Raw genomic sequence first — 13,952 nt, 5'->3', positions numbered from 1 at the left:
GATGCATTCAGCTCAGAGTGCAACACGATGACCGATAGGACTACATGGAGGGACATTTTCACAGAGTTTTGCTCATCATAAAAGAGGCCTTTGAATTAATCATGATGTGGCAAGGGAGCAAAACATGATGATTCGTATATTATCTGTTTTCATCAGTGTGGCTTTCATCTGTAGACTCATTTACCGTCTTTCTATTTTTACAACACAAGCATTACTTTCATGGTTCATTATCTCCTTAATAGGTCAGTCAGCAATTACTAAGATGTATATTTATTTGACTGCTATCTTTGTAGTCAAACGACTTTCTAACTACGTCGTAGAGCCTGATTCCAAATTACAGTGTGCGTGTAAATGCTTGTAGATGTGGCAGTGACTAGGACTGCTAAAAAGCTTTTTAATCATGACTGTGGTCTTCTTTATTGTAATACACTTGAAGTCATGAGGGTTTTTTTTTCAAGTGAGGCAGATTTGTGGCTTCACACCACCCTGTAACGACACTACAGTTCCCTACTTCGCTTGTTTATGTGAAGACGTATTTACTGCAGGGATGATGTGGGGGCCTTTACGGCCGGGGACATTGTTTGACGTGCTGAAGAGCTCGAGCTGAAAAACCTATGCTACAGCGTGAATCACTCCTTGCAATAAGCACTGGGAGTTACTCTCGTGATGATGTGCTAATTGCGAGCTTTACAGACACTAGCTTGCATGAACATGTTTTTGCAAGTGCTATCACCTGATCAATTAATCATTCACTGAGCATTAGTGAGGATTAGGGCTGCCTAAAGGACTTAGTGTCATAAGTTCAACATTTTAACTTTATTATACACCGAATTACTTTGTGTTTGCTGGTTCTAATTCCTCAAAACCTGTTAAATAATATCACATTTGGAAACAGCCACAGAAAACAGATAAATGTTGTCATTGCATCCTCTCCTAAAAGATGCTTTGCTCATTAGCAGTAAGATATTTTCTGTTTGTTCGGGACTTAATAACACAACATAACCAGCTACTGCCAACTTTGACATATGACCTCTTCTAAATGCTCCGACTGTGACACTGACATGAAATATAAAGTGTTGCAACATAAAAAAACAAAGCAAAATACAAACCGCAGGCTTTGAAGGGTATTAGAGGTTCCCCACATGAAATAGGATAGGGTTTTTAAGTCCTAATAAGTTCTTAATTTAGTGGAAACACACCAGAGATGACACACACACATGCACACATACATACGCGCTCAATAGCAGCTTCCCAGCACGCTTGACTTATTGCCCCTAAATTATGTTTTTAAAGTGTGTGTCTTGCTTGCTCCACATGTTCTGAGGTCCAGTTTCAAGAGATTTCAGCTAAAGGTCACAAAGAATATAAAGTTACCGCGAAACAGCGAAACATGTGGGGATAATATAACTTGTCATGATCTGGACAAGTGATCCATAGAAGTCTTAGGTTTGATTTAATGTACTGATAATTGCTCATTAGGCTACTTCATTCCTCCTTTTGTGCCGGTTTTGGGTGTCAAGTTGGAGGTTGCTTTCTCAGGGTAGTTAATTAGAGCATGTGGAGACCAGGAGGCTAGATCATTAATCAAAGCACTTTTTTGCTGGTTACATAAGCAGCAGATGAGTGGAACATATTGTCTGATTGAGAAGAGAAGTAGCAGCCACCATAATCCCATTCATCACCAGCTTTTTAATGTGTCATCATCAGCTGGTGTAAAATAGGAAAAAAACTTGAACTTCTTTCAGTACAAGGTACATGTTATTACTGTAAATTATGTGTCAGAAAAAGGTAAATACACACTAAAGTAGTAGAGTAAGTCAGTACTCTAATACACATTGTAATTGTTTAATTTTGAGGTTCATTTTTTCTGTTTCTTTTCAATTACAAAGCCCAAATTGAATTAAATGTTCAACACAACATGTCGATACTACAACAAATCAATACATTCAATACTTACCGACATTAGTTATTATTCATTTAATAATAACAGGAACATTAAGAGAATAATAATTTTGCATCCATATGTGTGACATAAGGTTTATTACCTCCACCAAGGGGGTTACGTTTTTGGTAAAATTTGCCTGCATGCCATGTTGTCTGTAAACATTATAGCTCAACAGGTTTTGAATGAAAGTGTAAAGTGGTGTCGTGTTAACAAATCCAGGGTCTTCAAGGCCAACTGAATGATTTATGGTCAAAAAAATGAACAAAAAGCCTTATAACTTACAAAATATGACTCTTGCATGTGTGCTGTGTGTTGTCAACATAAAGTAAGTACTGTATAAAGATTTACAATATAATCTCACATCTGACCTCTGACCTCTCTGTCAAGGTCAAAATATTGATCTGATAGCCAAAGTGATAATAATGCTATATAGATCTATTTAAAACTATGTTTCTCACTGCAATTGTTTCTATTGGCAACATATATGCATGCATATATATGGGGATTCTAAATATCACATGACTTTGGACTTTTGACCTCTTTTCAAGGTCAGATAAGGTCAAATGTTCATAAGAATGCATTATATCCTTGAAAAAAAGTGTTGTCAAGAGAAAGACAATGAGCTGCCTAGTTAGTTAGACGTGTATTACATAACAAGTCATGTTCAGCTATTTACAAATCAATACCTATTATCCATTACCCACTCCTGCATGCTTGTGCAATCAGAGTAAGCATCTGTCATGCTAGCCTTATCTATTTTACTGCGCTGCAAACTTCTTAAAATACAATTAAGAAGAAAACGAAATGAAAAACACAATATGAGTCCCTTAAAAGTAAATAATGACCAGAGAGGGAGCTGCCTTGGTGCTGGTTTACACTATCGAAGTGCTTCTTGTTGTTTGCATATTTTCGTGACCACACTTCTGGTCTTTGCATGTGTATTTTAGTCTGTTGCATATTGGTCTCATATTGGAAGCAGAGTTTACATAGAAGAGTCAGCAGACAAAAGTCTTACCTTGAACTCTTTGGCCTTTGTGACTCAGGCCTCAGTCACACAGGTCAGGCAACAGGCAGGTCAGTGAACAATGTGTATTCTTCGACCTCTTGGCAAGCGGCTGTTGGCTTTCTGTGTAATCGATTATGAAAGCCTGACGCTTGCATGGACAGAGTTCAGTCAGTGACCCCTGGCAACCTTCAGTCACTAGAGAAAAACTTGTATTCCTTGACTGGGTGTCAGCGAATACACTTATTCACAAAGATGCAAAAAGATAAAATAAAATAAAAATGTAAAAAGCCTTATGTGGGTGAGGAAATGCATGCAGCAAGTTACTTTTGAGTTTGGGTGCAAAATGATTACTATAAGTTAGAACACAGCAGAATTTGGGTTTATTCTGTGTGCTGAGCCTCAGAGGGTTTCTGACCTTCTGACAGGAGACATGGAAAGCACTGCAAGTGCAAACTAATGTTTTTACAGTTTAATCCAAATCAAATCCAGACACACCCAGAGTGGTTAACCTTCTCTGCGTAACACCAAAGCAGAAAGTAACTACAGTGATAATTGTAACTTGTAAATGTGAACACAACTGGTTATTCTACTAATTTACTGTCAAAGGAACTGACGTGTGCATATGTGACACTTTGTTTATGCAGCAACCGTAAGCATCATTAAAAAAATGTTTCCTATTACACAAGTCTACACACACGCACACACACACACACACACAGGCTATATACGGCTGTCTTGCATGCCTCTTTATTGACAGTTGACAGCTTTAAGCCAACATGAAGTGTGGTTTTCACTCCTGCTGTGTAATTGACATCCTGTTGCTTGTCAGCCTCTTTTTCTACCTTTCCTTCAATCACAACATGACTGCCTCATTCTCACACTAACAGCGCAGGTCACATAACGAATCCTGGGGAAATGATTTGGTTGTTTGTTTGGAATGCAAATATCTATCTTTGTGTGATCTTGTGTGCTTGAGAAGTGAAGCTGCATCTCTCTCAGAATGACTACAATAGATATGCTACCTATTTATGTGGATGATCATAGCAGAATTATACTACGTTACATTTACAGGTTCAAAGATCACCACACAGGCTGCTTCTTATGTATTAACAAAAGAACATATGACACAGATGTTGCTGACTTGAGATTTATTGATAAAAAAATTCAAACCGAAACATCAAACAAACAAAAAAAAACCTCTACACTCGGTACTGTGCAGTCTGGAGCAAAGCCTTTCACACAGATGAGCCCAAAGATTTTTAGCCACGATGCAGAACACCATGTTAAGTGAAAGCACAGAATATCAGTCAAACACTACTCATTGGTGGTTCTGGGTTTGTTTTGAAGCCAGGTGTTGATTGAGCCAACCGTGAACTCCTCTGAGTACCAAAACATTCTAGAGTCAAATGTGAGGCCACCTGTGTGCCAGCTAAAGATTTGTCTAAACTGGGTCATGCAACAGGACGATGATTACAAAGCACAGCAACAAATATGAAACAGAACGGCTGAAGAAGAAAAGAACCATGGTGTTGCAATGGCCCAGTCACTAATTGTGGGGGCACCTTAAAAGAGCTGTGAATAAACTAATGCCTGCAAACGTCAGTGGACTGAAGCAACAGTTTAAGGAAGAGTGGGCCAAAATTCCTCCACAGCAATGTGAGACACTGATAAAATCATACAGAAAACAATTACTTCAAGTTGCTGAAAAGGGTTCAGCAACCTTTTAAATAATGATGTGCACCATAGTTTTTCGCACCCATTGTTTTTGTATTTTAACATCATTTTATTAAATAATAGTTGTGTTATTGTTCCTTTGAGGTTGTATTTGAATCATTTTCAGACCTGCTAAAGACCAGATGGATTTTGATGATCTCTTTATATGTAAAACCTCTGAATTTTTCTCTGTAACATGGCAGTTAATAACTCTCTACAGTGTAACACATCTGTCTGGCAGACAGTTATCTGCTATCATTTTAAATTCTGTTGTGCTTTGTTGATTGTGAAATATCTATTATTTTGTTGAAGAATATAAATACAATAAAAAAAAACTATGAAAAAAGAAAATATCACAAACAGGTTTTAAACCTTGAACTTAGCAACACTGAATTCTATAAACCAGTGAATCATTCAGGGTCGGTGTGATGGTAACATTACCACTGTGTCCAATATGAATAACTTACTTATGTAAGCAGGTTGAAATGTTTTACCTCCATTATTGATGACTAAATGCCTCTGGCAACATCACATTTGATCCCTGTAGTTAAATAATGATTAGTTGGTGTTGGGCTGTGAGGTATCTGCTGTTGTGTTGTTGCTAATGGACACTTTGGAAACATCTCACTAAGGACAAAAGACACAACTTAAAAGACCATTATGGCTGGTCAAAGTCAAAGTAATTGTATGGTATTAGTCGGCTTTTAACAGATGTCTGGCCTGACTAATGAAAGGTGTTCTGTATCACCTGCTGGCCTGCGTGGCTATAGCGTAATTTCTATACGAGGATATAATAATGATCATGTTTGTCATGCTTTTCTTACACGGCTATGGGCTGAAGGACTTTTATTAAAATCAGCATAATATAATCAGATTTTTTTATTTTCCGATCTCATATGATTCTCTTTTTCAAATCAAAGAAATTATATGTAATCACTAGCCCTGTCAATTTATTCCTAAACTGCTGTGATGCATACTTCAAGCATATTATCATACAAAATTAAAAAGACATACTGTGAAAGAAAGAACAGGAATTAACTAAATAGCCATAAAAATAAAAAGACTATTTGTTGGCTTAAAACAGAAAAATAAAGACACAGAAGCACAGCAATTTTCGTGTACCTGGCTGTCATTTAAACACAGCATCATCATTATCTTTTATTTGTTTTCTTAAAAATTATTACCTTCATGGAGAGGTGTTCAGGTTAGGACATCTCTCATTACACTCCCTGTGCAGAGAACAAGCATCAAGTGCAAACAACTTTATGAAAGGCAAGCTCAGGAAGCATCCTGCTTTGGAACAAAACAAAACAAAAAAAGAGAGAGAGAGAGCGAAATAAAAAGGCAGCTAATCCATGAACTAACTGCTGCTGAGACGGCAGGCTGAGCCTCAGGTATTTCATGCACTTCAAAACTTCAAATTAAGGAGCAATTATATTCTCTCCTGGGTCATTACTAATCCTGCTGAGGTAATGGAGCCGCACCTACAGCCTTAATTGCAGGGATTACAACTGAAAAGGCACCATTTCCTTAACCAGAGCTGTCAGAAACAAAATCTTAACAGGAAGAAAGGGAACTCAGCATTAGCAAATACCTCATTTGTTAATGCCGAGAAAACCTTCAGTGAAGGGAAACTATTTTTAATCGCTCTTTGTGCATCCAAAACAGTCAAAATTCAAATATGAACAAAATGATTTTCAAACTATTTAAAACCCATAATCGACTAAAAATCAGACCACAGTAATTTCACGCTTTCTCTGCAACACATTTCAAAGATGCATCTTCTGTCATCCATCTCGGTGGCTGTGTGTCGTGAGGAAATCAGGTTTTTTTTTTCTGTTTCATAACGAGTCAAATGTTTTCAGTGAATCAGCTAGAGTATGCAAAGCTTTTCCTGAAAAAGACATCATCTGTTTAGCAGCACGTGTTGTGTATATGATTTAGCATACAGTCATGTGATGAAGACTGTACGCTGGTAGAGTCTTATCACTTCCATAAGACTTGAGGAGGGAAGTAGCAGCCCGGTGCTGCAAATGAAGTGGACCTCACAGTCATGGTGTCGACCATGATCTGCTCTGTATGCACAAGTATTATGGAGTCAAATGTGAGGACATCTACCCAACAGCTAAAGCCTGGCTGAGAGCGGGTCATGTAACAGGACATTGATCTCAAGCATAGCAGCAAACTGCTGAAAAAGAAATAAAATCAAGGTGTTGCAATGTGCCAGTCAAAGTCAAATGCTGTGAAGGGACCTTAAAAGAGCTGCGAGTAAACTAATGCCCATAAATCTCAATGAACTGAAGTAATATAAAGACGCGTGGATTAAATTCCTCCATAATTATGTGAGAGACTATAAAGCCATACAGAATATGACTACTTCATGTTCTAGCTGCTAATGGTGGTTATACAAGCTACTAAATGATGGGTGTTTTTTTGTTTTACAGGAGTGTATAGAGTCCTGACATTTTTTCACATTACCCTAAATAAATGATGGATGGGAACCAGGACCAAGAATCTTGCAGTCATTGGGTTAACTAAATTGCTCTGTATACCAAAGTATTTGTAGTGGTGTGCTACCTGTCTGACCAACCACAAGCTTACTGAAATTTGTTCATGTAACAGGGCAATGATTTCAAGCACAGCAGCAAATCTACAACAGAATGGCTGAAAAAGCAAAGAATCGAGGTGTTGCAATGGCCCAGTCAAAGTCAAACGCTGTGAATAAATGAATGCCCATAATCCTCAATCAACTGAAACAACGTTGCAGAAAAATGGGACAGAATTCCCCCACATGATGTGAGAGGCTGATGCAGCCATGCAGAAAATGATTAGTAAGGTATCGCCACTAAAAGTGGTTCTACAAGTTTCTGAGTCATCGGGTGTGTTTCACAGGAAACACTTAAGCACACCCGCTTGTCTTTTTGCACATGATTATGAATGATAACACCACAAGCTATGCACTGATTTGCAGTACAGATTCATATGTTTTTCTTCAAATGTTTTAAAACGAGTTACCTACATGATAAATTCTTTGCAAATATGAGAAACTTTCAATGTTTTTCTTCTTTTGTGGATTTTTGACGTGCCTTCTTAAAACAGTTCTTTAAGCTTTGGCTCCTGTTTTGCCTCTTTCACTAGCATTTACCTCCCATTCAATAACATCAAAACCTAAAATTACACATTTTAAACTTTAGTCTGTTAGGCAAAGATTTAATTATCGCCTCTAAAATGAGCACATACTTGATTTGTCTGTTTTAACTGCACAAGAACGCACCTCTTTCCCTACACGAAGATTTGATCCAACTTAAAAGACTCTTCTTCTTGTGTAGTGCAGGTCTGTGAATTTCTAATGCTTTGCTGTGATCACTTAGTAGGAGTCATTTAAAAACCAAAAGAGGGAAAGGACTGGAGAGTCGGAAGAGAGCGAGGTTGAAGAGTTGGAGAGTACGAGCTAAGAGGTATGAGGGACCTCCCCTTCCCATTAAGCGGTATTAGCCAAGATCTTGTTAAAAGAGAAACATTCCCTATTGTCACCACATTGTCTGCAGGAGGCGGAGAGTCAACCTAACCCAATTATCAACCTTTTCTTTTATTACAGGCTGTCAAGTTTATGTTTTCCCGACTGGCACTTATCTATGATTATTACTTCTTTCCTAATAATGTCCATTAAGCTCCTTTCTAAGGAAGCCAAACAGATGAATTGATTGTTGTTGATTTTAATCCTGAGTTGCAAATAATTTGTCAAAATAACTGACTACAGCCAAGAATGTGACACGGGTCATAAGTGATTGAGTCATGTAATAAGAATAAAAAAGAGGAGATGAAGAGAGGCAGAATATGGATAGGTGTCAGTGCAATGCAGGATTCAGTGCCATGCGTGGGTCAGCATGTTCCCGGACCCTTAAATCACCTGAGCGTTGGTGTAATTATGGCTCTCTGGGACACCACTCAACCCTCTAATACCCAGGGGGCTCTACAGCGGCGCCACTTGTTGCGCAAGTATTTGCATGGCGAGAGAGAGAGCAGCTGGGAGGGAAACGTTGAGAAAGGTGGGGGAAGTGGCTGAGGGTGGAGGGAGCTGGGGTACCCTCGGGCAATTTTGAGGTTAATCTCCTAAATGTGGGCTGACAAAGGAATATTATTGCTGTGAGAATGCGTGCAAAGAGGAATGATGACCCGGGTCGTAGGAGAGAGGTGGGTGTGTTTTTTTGGGTTTTTTTTAATCCTGGAAATGTTTGCTGTTAAGGCAGTGCAGCATGCCACAGTTACGCATATGGGCATACATATTAGGGATTATTGACAAAAAGATGCCTTACACCCCTCACCATCACCCTCACCATCACAACAGTGTGTCCTGACACAAAAACCTAAACCAAGTCTTAACCCTCCAATTTCATTCTGGAGTCATGAGGCCAAACCTGAATGAACTCATAACTCAGAAATGTCTTGTATCAATGGTTTTAAACCAAAATTAGCCTCACAAAGATCATAAATACACCCTACGCAAACACCCTGCGCAAACAAACTTCGGTTGCTGTTAGAGGCGCAATAATACCTTATCTTACTTCACTTTTTGCTCTGAGCTTTGGGATTAAGATAACAATGTCTGGTCAGCCTCTTCAACCTGCACCCTTCTGGAGGCTATGACATACTGTACTGCTGCTACTAATGTCTCTGCAACATAAGCCGTCAAACTTCAAAAGCCACAATCCCAAGTGAGTATTTAGCCAAACGTTAAGATGTTTATCAAGTGATAAATTAAAGATAGAAATGTTTGACATTTCTTTATCTGAGCCACTGCAGTGCTTTTAATTAACTTTGCTGATTTATGGGCATGATATTTAGAGCGATAAGTGATGTGATCAATATGCGCCTGCAGGCAACTGACGGGATCTTTGCAAAGTTAACAAAGAGGGTTGAAGTACAGACACGACACTTGGCGCCCGCTGAAGTAAATATCTGCGCATCATCAGGGAGTATTGATTTGTATGCAGTCTCACAAAAGAGAGAGTGTATTATGAATGGAACAATCCTGTTATAAGTAATGGGTTAGATCTTCAACCATGAAACAAGTTTTCTCCTTTCACAAATGCCTCAAGTTTACTGATAATGAATGCCTTTTGTGTTAAGTATAGTTCGAAGCGGTCTGCATTACAGATACAGGATTCTTTGGTGGGTTATGTGAAGTTCCAAGTCTTCCTGGCGCCAATATATTTTTAATGCCCAAGAGAGGACCTCATAGCTGCCAAAGGAAAATGTCAGTTTATGTGCAAACCCTCTATAATTGGAAAAGCAATAGTCTTTATAGAGAAGCATCACTCTGTGTTCAGCTAATGTTTTTGCTTGTATATTATTTACCAAATAGGACCATAACATAGGTTCGTGTATGGCACACATATAATTAGACAGCCTTTAAAAAGTAGGGTGAAGACAGCTTTTTCCAGGTGCGAATGCTCATAATTTTCATACCCTTTTCTAAAAGTGCTGATATATGCAAAACAAAATAAATAAGTGCTACATAAAAATATTGATCGACCTGTACAAGAAATCCAACTCATAGTTTCATAGCTTGTTTAAAATTAAGCTGCATTTAAAGCACATCTCATTATTCTCAGCCCATGTTTATAGGAGGAGGCGGTGCATGCCATACGATTAAAGCTTCATCTGGCGCCTAACATTTTATTGAAGGTTGCTTCCAGATGTGCATTCACGCGCTGCGGAGACACTGATAATCCGGTAATAACAGGCAACTTGCACAGGCCATTGGTTTCACATGCATGAATCAGTGAATGCAGGAAATTTTTACTACACTCACATTTATGATAGCCTCCGTCTAACCATTGGCGATGGGTGGATAAGTGCTCTGTCTTGTTAACTGTACCTGAAAACTAAACAGAAGCAGTCGATTGATTTGGTGCACGTGGGTCAAGGATCCAGGAAGCTAAAAGCAAGACCAGCCCAGTTACTGGACGTCCCTCAAGTTAATGACGCCTTGTTTTCCTTTTGCATGGTTTCTGTTCTTGCTATGTTCACGCACCCACACCACGGAAACCACTAGTCATATCTGAAACCGCACTTCTTGCAAGTGCATGATGTGTTTTTCACAAACTTTATTTAGTATGCCACTGTCTTAATAAAAATATAAAGTGATGGATATAAATTTAAACAAATACATCTGAGCAGAATGCTAAGGATACCTCAATCTCCAAAGTTACACCTGACACATCAGGACAGACTGACAAAAGTAATATACACTGACCATCCGGTCACAATGCTAGCAACTGAGCAGCGCTGGTAAGCTGGAGGTTTTGCAAACATTAAAATATTGCAGCAATACTAGCGCAGTAATTATCACATCAGAAATGGGAAGCATTCAAATAATTATTAGAAGCCATCTATACTGCTATTATTCTTATTGACAGCCACAAAAACATACATTCATTTTATCACTGCTTTGGAGGCTAGATTAAGAATTTAGGTTTATCGTCTGGTGTCAGAAATGGAAACTCAGATGGTGACAGAAACTTTCCTCAAAATGGCAAAAATCAAAAAAATTCCCAAATGGCCTGACCTGGTAGATTCAGTTGGCATGCTATATTGCCAAATCTGTTGCAAACAGTTGCACTTCCACTTAATATGCATTTGGAGAAATAAATGTTTCTCACAACCTTCTTTTCCTTAGCCAGCTAACTGCCAACTTGTCCTTCTGCTTTCACTGTTCATTTATCATCATGTAAGTATGGATGCTTAAGAAATTAATTCTTTTACTTTTCAACCATTTCACCCATCACTTGTCTCAGATTTGAAAGGGTTCCCAGTAGTTTGCTGAGGTAATTACCTGTAGACATGATGCAGAACAAAGCAAAGAGGGAGGGTCCCTAAATACGCTGTCTAGACTTAGTGTCTCGCTCCTTCTCTCTGTGTCACTCCATTTATTGTGTGCGACCTGTCGTCTGACCTGACGACGAGTCAACCTTAAACTTTAAAGAGGACCCAGTCCACGACTGTCTCCAGCTCATTACTCGCCATTTATCCTTTAATCTTACCATGAAAAAATAGTTTTTATTTCCACCATGTTATCTTTTGGTTAAATTGTCAACAAATTTCAGCCTCACACATGTTAAAAAACAATACAAGGCTTCTTACTCAGAGACAAACAACAGGGCTGTGGAATAAAGAGACAGTTAGTCTCACCCACTTTAATGGGCCTCCTTTGAAGTGGTGAAGATAGTGCTTGTAATCAGCTTAATTGATTGTAACAAGGCACCAGGACCCAATAGCAAAATAGAGACAGAGTACTGCAGGGTGGTTTTTAGGAAATCAGTTGTGTTTGGGTAGAGTAGTAATTCACTATAATGAGAGCCATTACTCCAAAGGCAAACAATGTCACTCACTTCTCCAGACTCTGGGTCAAGCTGGCAGATGCAGTCATTGTGCTGAAACACAGCCACAAGGAAATTACAAGCAAATAGGATTTAAGTGGTACTCAAGTAGTCAAGTGAATCATGAGTAATTGCTCTTCGATCACACTGAAATAAAATGAAGTGCAACAAAAACACCTAAATGTTAGCTTGGCAACACGTATTTCTTGACTCACATTAATCAAAACACAATGTGTATTCATGATGAAGGTTTACGAGCTGAAATTACTCTTTAGTAACGAAAACTGACTAAAATCAGCACATTTACTGCTTGAAATGCCCCCTTTCCTCTTTAGCTATAGTCCCATAACTCTCTCCACTTTATCAGTGAGTCTCTGTATTGTTCTTCCCTTTCGCTCTTGTCATGTGGAGTTGATAATTCCTATTTACTCTCAAAGTCAAGAATTGTCCATGAACCAGCAGCTGGCGCTACTAAGTTTGGTAAAGGCATAGACATTTTGTTGTGTCGACATGGAAAAGGCCTGAAGAGGGTAAGCGATATCAGGCTCATTGTTGAGGGGTATTTGGTCCCTATACAAACACAGAGTTCTTGATTGATTCTGTTCATCAATTTTATGGACAGGATTTCTAGGTTCACCTTGAGGGTTTTCAAAGAGCGTTGTGGTCCTCTTAAGTTCTCATCTCTGTTTTTGGGGGATGATGTGATTCTGCTGACTTGATTAAACTTTCTCTGGAGTGGTCTGGAGCTCCATGTGAAGCTGCAAGAGTGAGAATTAGCAAATAGAAATCAGAGGGTTCATAACCAGAAAAGGGTGGGGTACCTGCTCTGAATTGTTGATAGTGACTGAAAGAATAACACTTTCGATACAAGGGGTAGAAAGAAGGGTTTGGGTCTGGACTCTATTTTAGAGATAAGGTGAGGAGCTGAGTCATCCAGAAGAGGTCTGAGTATTGCCACTATTTCTCCAAATTGAAAGGAGTCAGTTGAGGTGGTCAAGATGCCTTCTGGTGAGGTGGCTCACAGGTGAGGTGTTTCATGCATGTCCAGTAGATTAGATCTCAGGGCAAATCCAGAACACCCAGATATTATGTCTCTCTGAGCCATAATCGTTCTCTGTGAAAATACTTTGGTGTGCTGCCAGAGAAGCTAGAGGTGCTGACAGTGGAGGCCTGAGCATCTCTGTTTAGACTGCTGTCCTTGTGACCCACATCCCGAGAAGCAGCAGAAAATGTAAATGCCTTTGTAACCCTTTCCATACTGATACATGTCAATAACTGTTATTTTCATCCGTTCTTGACTTCTTCTGTTCTTTAGCTTGTGGTGTGATGTGTTGCTTTTTTGAGATCTTTTAGCCTACTTTGTCAGACAGGTTCTAGTTAAGGGATTTCTAGGTTCACCAGGTCTATCACAGCCCCACATCCCTCCCAAAAAAGTGGTTAACTCGTGCTTTAACAAGAGGTGGCAATTACGTCATAGATAGGTTTGGATAGCTTTCCTTCCCTCGTGAAAATGAAATGGTCATTTGTAAAGCCTTCTGTAAACCACTTGTGTGTTTCCTCTCAGCATCTCACTCTGCTTTTCTCTCCTTTTCCTGCACCATGGATGTAAAAGATAGTATTATGGTAACTGCCATTCTGCTAATCAGTCTAACAACAAGCTCCTGTTGCTCCATTTCAAAGGACACATGCAGAGGTTTATAACCTTTGATCCTGTGGGTGAAGAAAGGGTCACCACAAATGGCTCCAGTGCACTTCTCACTTTTGGGTCAGAGCAAAGATCAGTTTAGTCGATGGTCTGTCAGCGCCACACTCTCGGTTATAGCCCTGGTCTGTCCTTGGTCCTACTGTGACTGGCGTCTTTAGCTCGTTAAACAGCGGTGAGTCTGAGTCTAGAGTCTACTTGGCG

The sequence above is a fragment of the Pundamilia nyererei genome, unplaced genomic scaffold (assembly GCF_000239375.1).
Source record: "Pundamilia nyererei isolate P.nyererei 1_Seehausen unplaced genomic scaffold, PunNye1.0 scaffold00026, whole genome shotgun sequence".
NCBI lineage: Eukaryota > Metazoa > Chordata > Actinopteri > Cichliformes > Cichlidae > Pundamilia > Pundamilia nyererei.
The sequence above is the reverse complement of the archived record's forward strand: the minus strand, read 5'-3'. Positions refer to the sequence as shown.